This window comes from Canis lupus, chromosome 13 (assembly GCF_048164855.1).
Source record: "Canis lupus baileyi chromosome 13, mCanLup2.hap1, whole genome shotgun sequence".
NCBI classification, from domain to species: domain Eukaryota; kingdom Metazoa; phylum Chordata; class Mammalia; order Carnivora; family Canidae; genus Canis; species Canis lupus.
In genome coordinates this window covers 62,175,441-62,192,465 of record NC_132850.1, presented here as the reverse complement: position 1 = coordinate 62,192,465, position 17,025 = coordinate 62,175,441, and the positions used below count along the sequence as shown (strand labels likewise).

Genomic DNA, 17,025 nt, shown 5'->3' with positions numbered 1-17,025 from the left:
GCCATTTTTAAGTGTATAATACAGTAGTATTAAAAAAAATGATGTTAAAAAAGGGAGAAGTGCCTGGCTGGTTTATTCGGCCGAACATGAGACTTTTATCTCGGGGTTTTGGGTTCAAGCCCCACATTTTTGTTTTGTTTTTTTAATTTTTTTTTTTTGGAGTTCAATTTGCCAACATATAGCATAACACCCAGTACTCATCCCACCAAGTGCCCCCCTCAGTGCCCATCACCCAGTCACCCCAACCCCCCGCCCACTTCCCCTTCCACTACCCCTTGTTCATTTCCCAGAGTTAGGTGTCTCTCTAATGTTTTGTCACCCTCACTGATATTTTCACTCATTTTCTCTCCTTTCCCTTTATTCCCTTTCACTAATTTTTATATTCCCCAAATGAATGAGACCAAGTTTGTCCTCTGATTGACTTATTTCACTCAGCATAATACCCTCCAAGTCCCTCCATGTCGAAGCAAATGGTGGGTATTTGTCGTTTCTAATGGCTGAGGAATATTCCATTGTATACATAGACCACAGCTTCTTTATCCACTCATCTTTCGATGGACACCAAGGCTCCTTCCACGGTTTGGATATTGTGGACATTGCTGCTATAAACATCGAGTTGAGTTAAAAATAGATCTGCCTGGGATCCCTGGGTGGCGCAGTGGTTTGGCGCCTGCCTTTGATCCAGGGCGCGATCCTGGAGACCCGGGATCAAATCCCACGTCGGGCTCCCGGTGCATGGAGCCTGCTTCTCCCTCTGCCTGTCTCTGCCTCTCTCTCTCTCTCTCTCTCTGTGACTATCATAAATAAAAAAAAAAAAAAAATTTTTTTTAAAAATAGATCTGCCTTACGACCCAGCAACTGCACTGCCGGGGATTTACCCCAAAGATACAGATGCAGTAAAGCGCTGGGACACCTGCACCCCGATGTTTATACAAGCCCCACGTTAAGTGCATATTGATGTAGGAAACGAAGAAGAAAAATTATTAAATTTCCTTACTACTTACAGCTCGGTGACAAGTCCTTGAAACAGGCAGAGTGACATTCCTTTAGGGACTCAGCTGCCTCAATGTTGATACTTTCCTAAGGCAACAGGTAATCTTAGCCCAACCTCCAGGATCCTGTAAGCTACTTTAACATATAAAAATTTCTTTGGAAACTTCCTTTATCCCTACTCTCCAAGGTACACACTGGCGATCACTCTCCAAGTGTATGATCAATCAGTATACATCTGACATGACTCAGGTTTTATTAGACAGTAATGAATAACCTTTTCTCAACAATAGCCAGCCCCTTCAAGGTCCTGGAAACTTGCTTCCAAAATTCCTTAGACCCTAAGGCTATCCTAACCCTTCCCAACTTGAAAATATGTAATGGGCCACACCTCATGACCCAGTGCACCTCTTTCTGCTGGTGGGTCCTGCTCCTAAGCTTTAATGAAATCACCTTTTTGCACCAAAGATGTCTCAAGAATTATTTCTTGGCCATTGGCTTCGAACCTTAACATCTTCTATATCATGGAGATTACTTAAAAGATAAAATCTTTTTTTTAAAATTAAAGATTTATTTATTTATTTGAAGGGGGGAAGAGCAGAGGGAGAGAAAGTCTCCAGCCTTCTCCACACTGAGCAAAGCCCAACGTGAGGCCTGATCTTAACGATCCTGAGATCCTGACTGAGCTAAAATCAAGAGTCTGATGCTTAACCAACTGAGCCATGCAGGCACCCTGATGTATACTTTTAAAGAATAAATCCATCACAGTAGTGGAAGACAGGCACGTGGATGGTGAATGAAATGTCAGTTTAAAGGAATCTCTGAAACCCATGTTGCAGATGGGATCAGAACATGGAAAAGCCAACAGAGGCTGAAGAGCTGGTTGCACAGTTCAAGTGACATGAAAGCTGCTGGGGAAGGGAGCTGGCTTGGCACAGCAGGAGCTCGCTGGAGTGGGGTAGGATCAGTTGACTACCACTGCAGGATGCATAACTGGTCCCTAAGAATAGAGGAGGGGGCTGGAGACACCCCTGGGCCAGTGGAGAAGTGGAGCTGTCACTGTAAGGAGGGCTTAGCCATTTATTTATTTATTTATTTATGTATTTATGTATTTATTTAAAATAAAGGTGATTCCGAGCCCCTTCTTGGCTTTCTCAATGACAAAGGATCCCTGGCCTACTTTCTGCCAAAGTACCCTTCTGCCCAATCATCCTCACCCTCCATCCAGAAGGAAAAACCCCTCCTGGGGATAAATCCCACTGGATTCAGTCTTTTTGTTCTGAGTATCAGTATTCCATTTTATGAAAAATCCCACATTTTGCTTATCAATTCATCAGTCGATAGGCATATTTGGGCTGTTTCCAGTTTGGGACAATTATGAGTAAAACTTCTGTGACCATTTATGTAAAAAAAAAGAAAGAAAAGATCGCTACCCTTAAAACTACAAAACACTTCTGAGAGACATCAGATAAGAGCTAAATAAATTGAGAGATATACCATGTTTATAGATTGGGAGATTTAGCTTATTCCTAACTTAACCTATAAATTCAATGTAATCATAGTCATAATCTTACCATGCTTTTTGTAGAAATTGATAATCTGATTCTAAACTTTCTATGGAAATGCAAAGGAGGTAGTATATCCAAACATTTTCAAAAAAAGAAAAAAAGAAAAGTAAATTTAAAGGGCTCATATTACCTGACTTGAAGACTTCCTATAAAGCTATGGTAATCAAAACAATGTGGTGTTTTCATAAGAAGAGAAAAATGAATTAATGGAACTGAATAGAGTCTGAATTAAGACCTACTTTTAAAAAAATTATTTATTAATTCATGAGAGACACACAGAGAGAGAGAGGCAGAGACACAGGCAGAGAAGAAGCAGGCTCCACGCAGGGAGCCTGACATGGGACTTGATCCTGGGACTCCAGGATCACGCCCTGAGCTGAAGGCAGGCGCTAAACCACTGAGCCACCCGGGCTGCTGAAGACCTACTTTTAGTGGTCATTTGATTTTCTACAAAGTCTCCAAAGAAATCCAGTGGGGAAAAGGAAAAAACAAATTTTTTTAAACAGCGGTGGAACAACTCAAGCAAGCACAGAACTTCCACTCCTGCTTTACACCAAACACAAACACATAGTTTTAGGACTGAATGTAAAAGCTAAAATGATAAGACTTCTAAGGAAAAAGAAGAAAATAAAACATAAAATTGTATCTTTGCAATTTGAGAAAAAAAAGACTTTTTTAGATAGTACACAGAAATTAATAACCATACAAAAATAGGTACTTAGATTTCATCAATCTTTAAAGCTAGTGCTCACCTTCAAGAAAATGAATAAGCTGGCCACAGACTGGGAGAAAATACTACAAAATATGCATTTGACAAAGGACTTGTAGCTGCAATATATACTTACAAAAGCACCTCCAGTCAATAATAAAAAGACTAACAACCCAATTTTTTAAAAAAATGGACTATATATATATAATATAAATTATATATTTTATTTTATAAAAATGGACTATATATAGACTATTTTAAAAAAATGGACTATATATATATATATATATATATATATATATATATATATATAAAAATTTATTTAAACAATTGAACTCTGGTTAGTGACATGCATCCCTAAATGTTTAGGTAAAGTATACTGAGGTCTGCAACTTCAAAATGCATCATAAAGGTAAGGAGGATGGAGCCTCTGGGTTGGTGAACATGTGTGGATTTGGGAGAAGTGCTGTGCCAGAACAGGGTGTAGGAGCTCTGTGCCCTTCCCCACACCTTGCTCTGTGCATCTCTTCCATCTGTCTGTTCTGAGTTATACCCTCTTATCTTAAACTGGACATCTGAAAACATTAAAAAATATCTATACAATACCAAAAAGAATAACCCAGAAAGAAATAATTGATAATCTGGACTTCATCAGAATTAAAAATTGCTTTGTGAGGGACTATATTTAGAGAGTGAGAAGACAAGCCACAAACTGAAAGATAACATTTGCAGAACTCAAAATCTGATAAAGCAGTGTTTGCAAAAATACACAAAGAACTCTCAGACTCAACAATAAGAAAATAAACAACCCAATTAAAAAAAAAAACCAAAGATCTTTCAGACATCTTGCCAAAAAAGATATCGATGTCACCCAGCATATGAAAAGATATTTCCTATCATGTCATCAGGGAAGTGCCAATTAAAACAACAATGGGATACCACCACACACCTATTAGAGATCCAGAACACTGTTAATGGAGATGTCGAGCAGTAGAAGAAACTCTTATTCATTGCTGAAGAGAATGCAAAATGGTACAGCCTTTTCCTTTTTTTTTTTTTTTTTTAAATCTATTTATTTATTTTAGAGAGAGTGAGAGAGAGCACAAGCGGGAGGGGCAGAGGAAGAGGGAGAGAGAATCTCAAGCAGACTCTGGTCTCAGCTCGGAGCCCGATGCAGGATTTGATCTCATGACCCTGAGATCATGATCTGAGCTGAAACCAAGAGTTGGATGCTTAACGGAATGAGCCGCCCAGGGATCCCAGTACAGCCATTTTTGAATACAATTTGGCAGTTTCTTACAAAACTAAAGGTATTCTTGCTACATGATCTAGCAACTATTCTCTTTGGTATTTGCCCAAAGAAGTCGAAAACTTATCTCCAACCAAAACCCAGCACACAACTTTATTTATCTTTCCCAGAACATCAAAGATGTCCTTCAGTAGGTGAATGGATAAACTGTGGTATACCCAGACAATGGAATATGATTCAGCTCTAAAAAGAAACGAGCCACGATGCTATGAAAAGACGTTAGGGAACCTTCAATGCCTCTTACTAGGTGAAAGAAACCAATCTGAAACGGCACGATACTCTATGATTCCAACTATAGGATGTTCTGGAAAAGGCAAAACTATGGAGTCAGCAAAACCAGTAGTGGTTGCCACGGATGGGGGAATTCAACACCCAGGGTGAAGCATAACATAAACTATGGACTTTGGGTGATTATGATGCGTCAATTTAGATTAATCAGTTGTAACAAATGTACCACTGGGGTGGGAGAATGTTGACAATGGGGGAGGCTGGGGACGTATGAAAGATATTTGTACTTTACTCTTAATTTTGCTGTGAACCTAGAACTGCTCTAAAAATATAAAAGTAAAGAATATGAACTGATGGATGACTAGATGGAGGGGTATTGGATAGTATATGAAGAAGTCAATACGGCAAAATGTTAATTGTAGACTCTATGTGGTGGGTGTTCAGGTGTTCATGGTATAATCATTTTAATTTTTTGTATGTTCGAAATTTTTCAACAATTTGGGAACAAGTCTTTGCTGCTAAAATATGAAAATATGAAAAACAGCATTTCGGGTTTGTGTTTGTGTAGATTAATTATAAACATTGCACCCTCTGAGAATTTTTGTTTTTAATGGTTGGTAATGTGATTACTGCTGTGTCTCAGCAGAGAGGAGCCCTATGGGACTGGATGGATCCTCTACACCTCATCACACCACACAATAGGCGACTGAATAGCCCCCGTCCAATTTGAATTTTCAAGGCACATCCTATGACATTTTTTACCTCAGAATGCTAGTTGAATATCTAGAACAAAATAATATTGGTTACGGATTTCTATCGTAAGATTTACGTTACAAAAAGTCCATAGAAATATTCAGGAGGAAATGTTACCATTTATCTGCTTTCAACCTAAATTAAAAAATTAAGCTAGCATTATTTAAGTAACTATGTCCCTCGGAAGTATTTCTCTTGAAGTTATTTCTTGCTTTCACCAGAATACAGTACCATAATTTCAACAAGAGGAAAGTACGAGAACTGAAAGTTCTCGCTGAATTCTATCTCAGAAGTAAATGAAAATACATTTCTTCTTCCTTGGTCGGTGGGGGGGACTGGCACAAAGAAGTCAGTCAGTCTCAGAGAGCAGAGGAGAAGAAAACTGTTCTGAGAGTGTGTTCTACAAAGCATAGGTTTCTTCTCCCCCTTTTTAGCTATATTTCTTTTACACTAATGAAAATCTCCAGGAAAGAACAATAAGTGGGATTTCATATCTGTGGCAATGAAATTAATTACCAGTCAATACAGATTAAGGAAAAAAGAAGAGTTTCGGTTGAGGCTAAGAAAATATGAGGGTTTTATAAAAACTTACCAGAAGCATTCCTGTCTCTGAGAGTGGCTAGGAAGAAACTCATGAGTCTGATTCAAACAGAGTCTTCAGTGTCCTGGGGGTGAGGGCAGGACACGCCGTGTCCCTTAGTAAACATTTTCACCGAACTCTACAAGGCCGTGAAAATATAGGTGCTTCCTGATGCCAATTCATTAACCAAAGTTTACTAATCCAGCTAGAATTTTAATTAAGATTTATCCAAAGAGAATCTGCGCTTCCAAAGGAAAGAAGTCATTCCCCCTCTGCAGGATCAAGAAGGAAACAGGAAACTCTGAATAAGTTCAGTTATGTACTTTTTCTATCACACGCCCTTGTGTAAATACCACTAATATATACAGCTCTGAGCCAGCAAAGACTATTCTTTCCCCAAAGGCACACTTGAGATTCAGCAGGTGGTTTATACGAGTGACGTGTCTGAACACAGGTCATCTTCTGGCGTGTTCTTTAACAATAAGTCGGGCTGAACAAATAAGAGTTTGGTAAACAATTAACTTTCCAAGTGCTGTTTATCTTGAGACTTTGTCTTGGTTTTTATTGAATTTTAAGTAGCCCTTTTGTGTTCACTCTGCCAGGAGATCTCATTACTTTCTCCTTATTCATTATTTTTTTTTAGTTTTAAAAAGCATTGATTAATTAATTAACTAATGAAGGAGTAAGAGCAATACTTCTGGAATGACTTTAGCAATAAATAAGTATTCCCAAAGTGAGGCCTTTCCATGGAGGGAGTTATTATAAGGCTGCTAAGTTCATATGTCCAGAACATTATTTGTAGGTTGAAAAATCTTGCTTGATCTGTGTTTCTAAATGCATGAAGATTCTGTGGTTAATTGGTCATTTAAAAAATAGCTTTTGGAGCGACTAATGTTCTGAGTGGCATGCGCTGGCCAGTGCTGTTTAACGCTCCTTCTCCTACTCCTTTCCGGTGGCTGTAGCATTTCGCGTGCGTGACTGTCCAAATCTCCACGGCCACCGCTCAGCTTTCGCCTGCATACTTGTTCTGTGCCTCCAACAATTCGCCTTATAGTTTTAGATAGATGTGTTGTTGGTTCCTTAAACTCCCTGTTTTTAAAGCATGCTATTTTCTCCTAAATTCAATCTATCGTTGTTCAATACAACAGCGGCCAATCGCCTGTGACTCTGGAGCATTTGAAGTGTGGCTAATGCAACGGAGTATGAAATACACACTTATACATTGAGTTTATATCTTGAAATGATCACATTTGGGATGTATTGGATTAAATAAAAGATATTAAAATTAATTTTGCTTTTTTCTTTCTGATCTCTTAAATGTGGCTACTAGAAAATTTGATATTACATATGCATGTCTCATATTTTTACCCGATAGCACTACTCTATACTTCCCTGTGCCTCTCACCCAGGATTAAAACCTGATGCCCTCTTGGATTTCTCTGTTTCTTCAAATCCAAGACTTTTTTCTCATAATTTCACTCCGATTCCACCTATCCTTTTATCGACACTGCCAGTACTTTGCCTTCTGATTTTCTCCCCTGGACGATCTGTCTCCAAATTCTCATTCTTTCCCTTTCATTTCAACTCTTTTGCCCTGACATCCATTAATATATTCCAAGTGTGATCCTCTGGCATTCTTCTGGAACGTAGCTACATGTGTTTAATTTATGTGCATCTGAAGTATATATTCTTATTTAATAGATCGGTATATAGATTTCCCATTTACAATTTTCTCTTCCATCTGATGCCTGTGTACTTCTTTTCTCCACTCTTCTTTTTTTTAAGGAAGTTCTATGCCCAATGTTGGGCTTAAACTCACCATCCTGGGATCAAGAAGCGCATGCTCTCTATGGCTGAGGCAGCTAGGCACTCTCCGTCCTGCTTTTCTTTTTTTTTTTTTTTTTTTGTCATTTTAACATTTTAATATTTCATTTGACAATTTTTGATGTATTTTTATTTTATTTTATGTTCAAAGAGTTAGCATTAAGCTAACTAAGTCTGCTGGACATCTGCAGTTAAGGTAGGTCTCTTAGACGACCCATTCAAAGAGGTTCACTTAACCCCTCGCGCTGATGGAAACACTGGTGGCACACATTGAGGCTGTATTTCTGGATCAGACGGTGCGGGTTTGAGCAGATGTGTCAAGAACAAGAAGCTGGGCCAGACTTCCTTGGATACTCCAGGAGAGCTGCTGGGGATCCCTCTTGCTCTCTCTGGGATGCAATGAGGCAAAGGCTCATTTTTTAATTTACATTTTATGTTAGGGTTTCAAATTCGAAAGGTTCAAAAGGGTACATAGACAAAGTTCTTGTTTTCATTCCTATTTTTCAGCCATTTACTTAACCTCACTGAAGACATCCAACTTCCCTGTGTGTATGTGTGTGTGTTAATGTGTGTTTTCAGAGACATTTTATGCATATACAATCAAATACGCAGAACACTCTGCTTTTTTTTTAGTACAAATGATAGACTATTACACATATTTTTCTGTATTTTGAATTTTTCATTTAATGTATCTTGGAAATTACTCAAAGAGATGAACTTGGGGATCCTTGGGGGCTCAGCGGTTTAGCACCTGCCTTTGGCCCAGGGCGTGATCCTGGGGTCCTGGGATCGAGTCCCACATCGGGCTCCCTGCCTGGAGCCTGCTTCTCCCTCTGCCTGTCTCTGCCCCCCTCTCTCTCTGTGTGTCTCTCATGCATAAATAAATAAAATCTTAAAAAAAAAAAAACCAAAGAGATGAACTTTTTCGACATTACGAGGATTTGTTCTTTTAAATGCCATATTAAAAATAAAGTTTTTTTAAAAAATAAATAAGTAAAAATAAAAATAAGTTTTTCCCCTGTGCTGTAGTTACTTGTTTTTATTTTAATTTTTATTTATTTTTACAAGTTTTAATATTAAATTTCACATTAAAGTTAAAATATTTAAAAAGTTGACACAGACCACTAGATGGTGCTGTCATCACAAAGAAATGAAATTATACATATTTAAAAAATAATTCGCAGATTGTAAGGAAAAAAACCCAAATGTTATAGAATTGTATGTATAAAGTAAAAAGGATAAGCTAAACTTCTAAGAACTATTCCCCAAAAGTAGTCACTAATGACAGAGATTTTTCTTCTCAGTTACTTTATATCTCTATATTTCTGTGTATCTTTATATTATTTTTCTTTTTATTCTTTTTTCCTGTATATTCCTTTATAAAAAAATCCCATACTGTACATTGCTATTTTGAAATTTACTCTTTTTAACTTAATAATACAGAATGGCATTCCTTCTATGTCAGTACATATAATTAACTTCATTCTTCGATAAAATTTGAGTGAATTTTTTTACATGGTAAAAACATCGTAAGATGTTATAATATGTTCTACTTTGTTTATTTATATGATTATAACAAAAATTTAATGTTACATTTATTTGGTGTAATTTATTTTACCTCTAGTAATAGATATCTAGATTGCTTCTGGATTTTTGCTTATACACACAGCCGCCCTTGTACATTCATCCTGGTGTAGCAGGTGTAAAGTCTATGTTGATATCATTTCTCTCAGATATTTAAATTTGTTTCTATGAATGAAAGCTCCTAGCATTGCTGTTGAGTAGTTAAAAATGATATTTTTCATCTTGATTCCTTTTAAACCCTTTGAATATGATCTGTTTTCTCTCTGCCCATCCTCCCCCGTTTCTCTTTCTCGGCTTTAGGGATCTTTTCTTTTGAACACCCTTGATAATGTCCCTAGGGGCTGCTCTTGTTCCCACACATTGTCCGAGGCCCTCAGCGAGCCTTTTCAGTTTGGAAACGTGTGTCCTTCCATTCCGGGAAATGTTCTTGCATTAGTTCTTGGATAATTTTCTCCTCCCTATATTCTCTTTGAAGAACTCCTATTACTTGATGATCTATCTCCTAGGCAGATTCCCTACTTTCAAAAAGTATCTTTTTTCTCTTCTGTTTTTTACTTTTTGTCTTTGTTCTCCTCCTGCCTTGTGTCCTCAACTTTATTTTCCAGCTCTTCTATTGGTTTGTTATTTCTGTGGTCATGTCTCTCTCTCTCTCTCTCTTTAAAGATATTATTTATTTATTCACGAGAGACACACAGAGCAGGGCAGAGACACAGGCAATGGGAGAAGCAGGCTCCCTGCAGGGAGCCTGACGTGGGATTTGATCCTGGGTCTCCAGGATCACGCCCTGAACCAAAGGCAGACGCTCAACCACTGAGCCACCTAGGTGTCCCATGTCTCTCTTTTTTAAAAAAATTATTAATTCGTATGCGTTGCTACCTTATAAATGACATGAAAATGAGGTGAACCAAGCTGTAGTATTAAAATGAGATTCAGAGAATGTCTTTATCATTTTTATCCATGATGAGACCATGGCGTGCCACGGCAGTGAGAACACTGATTTAGGAGTCAGGAGGTTTATGTTCCCAAGCCAGGTATGCAATAACTAGTGGTGTCAATACGTCTCTGGGTCTTTCCCCTCAACTACTTACTAATCTATTCAACAAAGATTTAGTATATGCAGCCACTACTATGAGTCAGGTGCTACGGTATAAAAAGAGAGGACTGGACCAGATGATCCCTGAGGTATTGTCCTCATTCTGAAATTCTGAGGCTAAGCCCCTTGGATTCTACCTCTGAGATCTCTTCGGTTGGTTCCTTCCTTTCTCTTCCTCCTCCTCCCACCTTACAATCTATTGGATGAACTTTGGCAACAGTTTCCTAGCTGGTTTTCCTGACGTCATAGCGGGAAAGACTAGGGAAGGAATGAAGAGAAGCCCAGGATAAGGTGGGATACAGCGGGCCTGTGGGATTGTGGAGTTCCCTAGCCTGACCCTAAATTGCTGCGGTCGTATTTTTAATTTAATAAAGCTTTCCCCTTTTTCAGGAGGGTCACCAGCTTTCCTGGGTTGCCTGGGACTGCGGGGTTTCTTGGCTAAGGGGCCTTCAGTGCCAAAACTGACGTATCCCTGGACAAACCAGGAAGGCTGATCATCCCGCCTCTGGATACTCTTTCCGTAGCAGCATTTTCCCCCCTCCTAGTTGCAATATTGTTACCCCCCCCTCTGAGAATGTTAATCATATAGATTTTTAAAAATTTATTAAAAAATATATTTTTTAAAAGATTTATTTATTTATTTATGATAGACATAGAGAGAGGCAGAGACACAGGCAGAGGGAGGAGCAGGCTCCATGCAGGGAACCCGATGTGGGACTTGATCCCAGGACCCCAGGATCACGCCCTGGGCTGAAGGCAGATGCTAAACCACTGAGCCACCGGGCTGCCCTCATATACATTTTTAAAAGGCTTTTGTTTTCACTGTATCATGTGTTGTCTCTAGTTTCTTTGAACTTTTTTGGTTTACTTATCTTAGTCTCTCTTTTATGGTGGCGACTTTCCCCAAGTGTCTTGTGATTTGTAACTGGCTGATTATAATTAAGAGTATTGGCTGGAAACTCAAGGAGGTGGGGTTCATCAGCGGTAGGGTTTCATTGCAGGAGGATTGGGAAAGGACCTGGTATATTGTTGAGAGATTACCAAGTGTCAGTCTAGAGCTCTTTTTCCCTTGGGCTGGCTAGTTTTCTCGAACAGAAATGCCCCAGCCATCATCCTGGGGGGAGCAGGGAGCTACTGGAGAAAACAGACTGGACTGGCAGTGGTGGGTAAGCAGACGTCCACTTACCAGCCTATTTTCAGTATGGGGCTTTGCTCAATCAGTGCTTGATGTCTTTGGGGTTAGATGCTCTATGGCTCACACTTTTCAAGAATGTCAACCTCTAGTCTTATACTGTTGCTAGAATGAGGTCCTCTCCTCATTGTGTTGGAAGAGGAACAATTTCTGAGAGTGAAATACTTTTTTTTTTTTAAATGATTTTCAATTAATTCTTCAGGTTTCAGCTTCAAATACTCTAAACTTTCCTGTCTTATTCCAAAGACTTTACAGTGGCCTCCAAGATCTCCGAGTGACTTCCTGACTGTCCCCTAAGGCCTGGCAGCCAAACTAGCACGCAACATGCCAGGCATGGTCCCAATTTAAGACATTTACATATGATATACCAGTTTCCCCCAGATATCCAGCTGATGGGCTCCCTCAGGTCCTTCAGTCTTTGCTCAGATGAAATGTCATGCCTCAGCAAGAGCTTTCCAGATCACTATATTTTAAAATGTACTCCCATCCCCAGTTCTGTATATATATACAACATATAATTAAATCTAATATCATAATGTAATATATAACTATTTGTTATATGTAATCATATATTATTTTAACATTATCCCCATGTTATATGTTCCTATACTTTTATAAGCTCCCTGTTAGAAGCTTAGCTCCATGAGGGTACGCATTTTTACCTCTTATTTCATACTATTTTCCCAATGAACAGGAGAGCTTGGCAAATAGAAAGGTCTGCCCTACATTGTCACTTTTAGTAGTATCTGGTGCCTCAACTCTTGGGTCATTCTGGGACAAAGCAAACAGGCATGATTCTTCTTAGTTGCCCCGAGCCCACCTACCTCTTCCCATAGGCACTTAATTTTTAGATATTTCGGTTGTACCATAGTTACTACTTTCCTCTCTGCTTTCTAAATTTTGTCATTTGTGATCTCTTTGGTTTGCTGTTGTCTTGTTTTGTGCTCTGTGCTTACAAATTTATGACCTCAAAAAAATTCTTTACTGTCATTTCAGTGGGAGTTTGGGAAAGGATGGAGAAAGACACATACGTTCAGCCCATGAAATTTAAGTCGTAAAGCGCCTCTTTACATATTTTTGGCTATTTGTATATACTGTTTTGTGCAGTGTTTGTATATTTTGCTCAACTTTCTTTAATGCTGCTCTTCTTTTGCTGCTTGACTGTGACTACCTTTGAAAATTAAGGAAACTAGGTTTCTGTCATTTGTGCTGCAGAGATTTCCCTCAGAAACATTTGGACTTCTAGTGTGTGTTTGCTATTTCATGGCATTTTATCAATCTTTTCTTATATGTCAGTTATTTTCACTCTTTGATTCCATTTCTGAATTCTTTAGTATTTTTTATTGATCTGCTTATATTTTGTTAGTTTTGTTTATAGCTTTGTATTTTGTAATAACCTCAGATTTACATAAAGTGTAAGAATAGCACAAGGAATTCCTCAAATGTTTACATTTTGTCACATTTGCTTTATTATTGTTATTATTGTTTTCTGAACCACTTGGGAGTAAGTTGTAGACATAAAGATAATTTATTCCTAAACACTTCATTGTGTATTTTCTGAATCTTAAATAGCCTCAGTGTGATGATCAAAAGCAGGAAATTATCATCAATTCAATGCATCCATCTTAACTAAAGACCTTATTCAAATATAGCAATTTTCATAATAACTTAGTTTATGGCAAAAGAAAAAAAAAGAAAAATCCCTTGCTCAGGATCAAATACAGGAGTATGCTCTGCATTTAGTTGTCATGCCTCCTTAGTCCATAACCTGGACCGTTCCTTAGCATTTTTTGTGTGTTTTATGACCTTGGCATTTTGAAGAGTACGTTTTCTCCACTGAGGTTTGTTTGACATTTTCTCATGATTAGATATAGCTTATGCTTTTTTGGGTAGGAACACGGGAGCAATGTTGAGTACTTCACAGCAATGTTAACATTGATCATTTGGTTAAGGTAGTGTCTGATGTTTTTTTCCATGGTAAGGAGACTTTGAGACTATATAAATACTCTGTTTTTTATTATGGTAGATAGTGTAAAGAGCCACCATCAGTTCTTTCTATACCACATGTGCATGTGCTCCTCACCTCAAGAGGGGAAATGTAATTTTACCCTCTTGAATCTGGGCTGGCCTCGGTGATCCACTTGACTAATAGAATGAGGTGGAAAGGATGTTCTGGTGCTTCTCAGGTAAATCTCAAGAAGCTTAGCAGCCTCCACATGAATCTCCTGAAAGTCTTGCTCTTTGGACACTCCCTCTCAAAACTCAGCTACCATGCTGTGAGAGGCCCAGGCTATCTAGAGGTCATATGCAAGTGCTCTGGGTGAGAGCACTAGCTGAACTCCCTGCTGATAGTCTTTTTTTAAAAAAGATTTTATTTATTTATTCATTTTTTTTAGTCAGCCATTTTTTAAAAAAGTGTTTATTTATTTATTCATGAGAGACACACAGACAGAGACTTAGGCAGAGGGAGAAGTAGGCTCTCTGTGGCAAGCATGTTGTGGGACTTGATCCCGGGTCTCCAGGATCATGACCTGAGTCAAAGTCAGATGCTCAACCACTGAGCCATCCAGGTGCCCTGACAATCAGTCATTTTTAAGTAAGTCATTTCAAAGGTTCAGACTGTATGATAACTATGACCCCAACTGACTGCACCTATATGACTGACCCCAAGTAAGACCCACACAGTTGGGCCCTGTCTAGCCACAGGACTATAAGAGATAATAATAAATTTTTGCCGTAAGCCTCTAAATGTAGCTTGATCTGTCACATAATACTAGGTACATGAAACAAAAATTATCTGTAATTGAGGGGCACCTGGATGGCTCAGTCAGAAGAGCATGTATTTCCTGATCTCAGGGTTGTGAGTTCAAGCTCCACAGTGGGTGTAGAGATTACTTGACTAAAATGAAACTTTGTAAAAATTACCTGGAGTTGAGGTTCTGTTGTAATAAAGACCTGAAACCTGTAGCATTAGCTTTGAGACTAGGCAGCAGGTGAATATGGGAAGGCTTTAAGGAAACTCTTAGCAAAACCTGAAAGACAGTGAGACCGTGAGGAAATTATTGTTGGAAGCTAGAGAAGTGAGAACTCTTGTGATGTAGTCTTAGAAAGTTTGACAAAAATGTGGCCTGCAGAAATATGGGAAGTAGAAATGAACTAAAATTTGGCCAGGGAGATTTTTCATGGGCAATGTTGAAAGTGCCACCTTATCTCTTTTAGCAACAGATTCAAGTAATAGGTGCAGAGAGATGAGCTAGAAAAAGATACTCTGAAGTTTTTGGACAGTTTCCCAGGAAGTAGATTTTCTTAAGATAAAAAAGGGGCATGGGTAAAGATCAAAGCTAGAAATGACTAGTAACTCTCGTGACAGGATAAAGATAGAATGAAAGTTGCAGCTGTATCACCCATGTAGAGTCCTCAGGCAGACGTAGGCGTGGGCCTTGTAGATGGTCAGGGGGACACAGGGCTTCTAAGTATTGCAAGGGCATTTCCGACAGGACTCTAACTCTCAGGCAAGTAGAGAAGGCCATGTCTTAAAGAGACTTTGGTTGTGACTTTTGTAGAAAGGAGTGAATTCCAGTATTATGAGAGAATATGTTCGATTTTCAAGAAGTAGTTAGAAACAGTCTGCTTGGTTTGAAAGGACAAAAATAGTTCAAAATGAAAAGTCTGGAGACTCTTCAGGCAGGAAAGAATTTGAGAAAGCTGCTTAGCTATAAAATATACTTTCTTATAGAAAAGGAAGGTCAACTCAAAATGAAGAGCTAAGAGTCCAGAGGGTGGAATCAAGACTAATGGAGAAGCAATTCCAGGGAGAGGAGCAGCTCCTAATCAAAGAACTAGGGGGATGTGCCCACCAGAATTTCAGAGTTGTGTGGACCAGGGACTCCTGACTACTTCTTCCAACTCTGTCCTGTTTTTTTTAAAAAATATTTTTTAAATTAAATCTTTAATATAATAACACAGAGAGAGGCAGAGACACAGGCAGAGGAGAAGCAGGCTCCATGCAAGGAGCCTGACGTGGGACTCGATCCCGGGGCTCTGCGGTCACGCCCTGGGCTGAAGTCAATGCTACACCACTGAGCCACCCGGGCTGCCCTCCATCCTGTTTTTGAAGACAATATTGGTTGTGGTCCTCCTATCCCCGCATCACCACTGCATATAGGGTTTGTAGGAGGGGAAGATAACTTATCTCTTGAGTTTATAGGTCTTCAGGCTGAGAAGATGCATACTTGAAGGTTATATCCAGGGAACTACATCATCTATATTTAAATGAGGAGCTCCTGGATTTTGAGCTGATGCTATAATAAAATAAGACTGTAGAGGATATTGGGAATTGTGGTGAGTCCATTTTGCCCATGAGAAAAGTAAAAATTGTGGTGACGAGGGGTGAACCATGGTAACTAGTATCAAGAGATGTCCACTGTCAATTATTTTCCTCTCTGTGTCCATATGCTTCCCCCTCATATTAAGAGGTGGGGTCATGTTACTCTCTTCTTGAATCTGGGATGGACTCAGTGACCTGTTTGACCCGGAGAATGCAGCAGAAGAGATGTTCTGGGACTTCTGAAGCTATGTCAGAAGATGTCTTATGGTTTCTTCCCAGATTTCTTAAAACATTTATTTTGGGAATGCTCTCTCTAAGAACCTAGTGACTGTCCTGTTAAAAATCCCAGCCACATGGGGAGGTGTCCTGCAGGTGCTCTAGCTTACACCTTCAGCTAATAGCCAGCACTGTCTGTCAACCATATGAGTGGACCATCTTGGACATGTATCTCAGATGAATTTTCAAATGATTCTAACTCCAACCACTCTTAGGCTATAGTCATATGAAGAATCCCAAATAAGAACCATGTGAAAAATCCCAAATAAGCTGAATCCAGCCAAGTTACAAAACCATTAAAGATAATTTTTTGAAGTCACTAAGTTTTATGGGTTTCTGCTGTGCAGCAAACTGGAACACTCATGACATTTTTACTCATCTGTTTTAGCATACCTGTTTATTTTTGAGCCAGTACCGAACTATTCACCACCATAGAATTACAATACATCTTAGGGCCAGTTTCCGATTACAGAATCAATATATCCATGGGTTCGGTGTACAGGCTCTAGAGTCTAACTCCGATTCTATCTCAACCACTTCTAAATGTATCCTTGAATGGTATTTGACTGTTATGTTTCTTGCTTTTCTTATT

General features: G+C 38.9%; 1 protein-coding gene and 1 pseudogene across 1 annotated transcript in view; one reads left to right on the top strand and one right to left on the bottom strand.

Moving 5' to 3' along the window:
• SMIM31 (small integral membrane protein 31) overlaps window positions 1-6,503 on the bottom strand; it is a 61,351-nt gene extending 54,848 nt beyond the window's left edge. The window contains exon 1 of the mRNA XM_072773827.1: window positions 6,150-6,503. The gene's annotated coding sequence lies outside the window, so the exon portion shown is untranslated. The remainder of the gene's footprint in view (window positions 1-6,149) is intronic.
• LOC140603180 (tripartite motif-containing protein 60-like) overlaps window positions 1-17,025 on the top strand; it is a 213,277-nt pseudogene that overhangs the window by 175,959 nt on the left and 20,293 nt on the right.